Below are 3783 nucleotides of genomic sequence, written 5' to 3'. Positions count from 1 at the left end.
TTCTTCTGTACATTAAGATGAAGTGGTTTGTTTTGACCAATGCAGCCAACCCTATTATCAGGCTAAGGCATGGTAGAAAATCCTTCCAATGTTGAAATTTCCTGAGTTGTTCTTGTTTTACCCTTCTGAAACAGGGATACAACCGAAACCGCCTACATTAAATTTTTCCCCAAACCTTATGAAGAACACAATGGTTTACTCTAATTTGAGGTGAGGAGGTCCTAGTATGTTGTCTTTCTATTATCCTTCTAGCAGGGCAAAGATATGGTAATTTTCAAGCGCCAAAGCTTGGGATTGTATGCTCTAATGCGCATTAGCAGATACCTTTGCTGGGCTCTCCTTCTCATGCTAAAACAGGGGACTGGGCTTAATGCTACTCAAGCTCTGGTGTCTTGGAAGGTCAGTATTTTTTGCTACTTCCTTGGCTTGTCAAAGTGATACTGATATTTGGGTTTCTAACTAAGTGGTCTTGTTTTTGTATTTTGAGTGTAGAGCTTCCTTGGCTTGTCAAAGTGATACTGATATTTGGGTTTTTGTATTTTGAGTGTAGAGCTGGTTTACATTTTAAGGACGCTTTAAATGCTCCACATTCATTCCCAAACTGAAAAGCAAAGCAAAAGAAATATGCTCAGAGCAACTCTTGCAAGGCATTCATGATACACTTCCCCCTCCCAATCACTAACCCTGCATGATTTTATTTTTCTACATGATGGAAGGCAATGAGAAAGGGTGTGTTTGGATGTCTCTATCGTGTCTATCAAAGAAAATATGAACCGTTATTACTGGTGATATGCAAGGATCAAAATATTGGAAAATGTATATATATATATATTAAAGTTGTTTCATAAAATTTGTGATATTCAGAATAATAAGTAGAAATATGTTTAATATTAAAATGATGTATTCGTATATATAAAATATATTCATCGATATATAACATATATGATTTTTTTTTAAATGTTTATCTTTTTATTTACAAATTTATATTTCTTTTGTATTTAATTCTTATATAATATAAAAGATATAAAAAAAATGGTCAAGAAAATTATCACTTTAAATTTTAAAAATGCCTCTTAACAATATCTTTATTACAACCTAACAAAATTTAATATATTGCCAGCCTATTAATATTCATTTTCTTTTAAACCATCTATTAATATTAATTAATGTTACAAAAATTTATATTAAAAGTTTGAAAACTTTTCAAATTTCATACCCTCTCTTTAAAACTCTATTAATATTAATTAATGTTATAAAAGTTTATCATTAAAAGTTTGAAAATTTTTCAAATTTCTTGTGATCATTCCATTTTTCATCTTTTAAGATTTAAAAAATATTTCTCTGTTCTTTATTTTTGAAAAAATTCTAACTTTCTTCGGCTCTTTCGATGGATGTTGTCTGATAATGTCATCATTTTGAGATTTTTTTTTAATCCACAAATTTCTTGTTCAAATTAATTCATTTTTTTTTCTATTTTCTATTTTCTATTTTTTATTTTTTTTATTTTTTTTAAAAAATAAAAACCCTTTTGGTTAATGCTATTCAACTTTGATATTAATTATATTTTTTTGACACGGAATTAGAATTATATTTTAAGAATTTATATGCATTGTTTTGAAATAAATTATAGTTGTTTATATACTATTTTTTTTTGTTGAACTTTTTTCATATTCCTTCATGTGATTTAGGAAACATGTGAATGATGATATATCACATCTATGATTTTTTTAAGAATGTTTATCATTTTATTTACGAATTTATATTTCTTTTGTATTTAATTATTATATAATATAAAAGATATAAAAAAAGAATTGGTCAAGAAAATTATCACAATATCGTTTTTTTTTTTGAATAACTTAAATGACAATAAAAATGGAATAAAATTTTATTTAAAATAAAATAAAATTCTACTTGTTAATGAGATTTCAATAAATTTTCAATAGAAGGTATTTTGATTCCTTTAATACCATAAACAATATAGAATGTATTGAAATTATTATTTTATCCCTTCATTTTCATTAGGTGTATACCGTGTATATGCCTTTTATAATAATTTCTATATATTGAGAAAATATAAAAATCATATAAAAAAATAAAATTCTACTTATAAATGAAATTTTAATGAATTTTCAATAGAAGGTATTTTAATTCCTTTAATAGGATAAATAATATAGAATATATTTAAATTCTTATTTTATCCCTTCATTTGCATTAGGTGTATACGCCTTTTATAATAATTTCTATTTATTGAGACAATATTATTTTTCTTAGATTTGACAAAAAAAAAAAAGGAACACTCAAAATATTTCTTTAAAAAATTTTAAAAATAATTAAAATTATATATAATAGTGTAATTGTTAATTTATTTTTTCCATTCTTATTTCATTATTATTAAACAATCATAAATTTCATTCCTATTAAGAAAACAATAGAACCCACGTATTTATTAACTTTGGGAAAAAATGGGATTTTTTTTCTAAATGTTTTTTAATAAAAAAATATTATTAAAATATAATTATTTAAAAAATAAATATAAAAATATGACACTTTTTATCATTTGAGTGAACTCGCTTTTTCAAAAGGTGAGTTCACTTTTACTCGAAATTGTCTTTTAAAAAGACGAGTTCCTTTTACCTTAAAATTTTCTATATCAAATTTGTCTTTTAAAAAAGTTAAATTCACTTTGTTTTTTTTACATTAAACTCCCCTTAAACCTAACTCTTCTATTCGGAAATTGAAAAGTGCTATAATTTTTAAATTATTTTTTATGTTACAATTTTTTTTTTAAAATACACTACTCCTGTAAAAAAAAAACCCGAGAAAAAAAGGACCCATTGCCATATTGATACATCACTTATAATTGATAAAATAGCACTACTTATCATATAATAGAATAATAGATTCTAATATATTTTGCAACAATTTATTTTTATTTAATATAAATATTGTCTAAATCGGTTTGGATTCGAGGCTTACATGGCTTAATGTCTTAAATTCAGACCTTATATTTTATAAATATATTGTAAGCACTTTTTTTGACTTGTGCTTTGTTTTGTGTTCACCAGAGGGTTGATTTGGTATGCAGTAATAGGAGTGGAAATCATATCTATTAGACTGCCGTGGGAGACAAAATGAATCAAAATTTATTTTCAATAATAAAATAAAAATAAAATGGGTTTTTGACGAAATTTCTTTCCGTTGATTAGATCGACCACCTTTCTATAATCAATATTCGATATTTTGCTAATATTTGAGTGAAATATCCCGATTTTTTAAATTATGATTACTAACTTATATATTTTCAAATTATATAATATCTTTTTATTGGAGTTAAAATAATTAAATAAATTTTTAAGTGATATAAAAATAATTTATTAACTTTAAGATTATGTTTGGTTCTAAAAAAGTATTAAGAAAAGAAAAAAATATTAAAGGAAAATGATTTTATCATGTGATAGTTGTCCTATGAAAAATATTAAAGAAATCAAATACAATTAAAAATTTATTTATTTAATTTTTATATCGATAACTTAAAAATAAATAAAATAAGTTTGAATTAGCAAACAAAAATAATCTATTGAATTGTAATCTATATTTTATTTTTCTTCCCATCTACTTATCCTTTATATTTTATTTCCCATACATTTTTCCTCCATCAAATTTTTCGAGAATTAAATACAACTTATATCTATTTTTTATTTTTTTTTATATTTTCTTTCATTTTACTTTTCCTCTCAATTTTCTTTTTTTTGTATTGTCCTTCAAATTTCCCCGTACCAAACA

This window comes from Vitis riparia, chromosome 3 (genome assembly GCF_004353265.1).
Source record: "Vitis riparia cultivar Riparia Gloire de Montpellier isolate 1030 chromosome 3, EGFV_Vit.rip_1.0, whole genome shotgun sequence".
Classification (NCBI taxonomy): Eukaryota; Viridiplantae; Streptophyta; class Magnoliopsida; order Vitales; family Vitaceae; genus Vitis; species Vitis riparia.
This window is presented reverse-complemented; position numbering follows the sequence as displayed.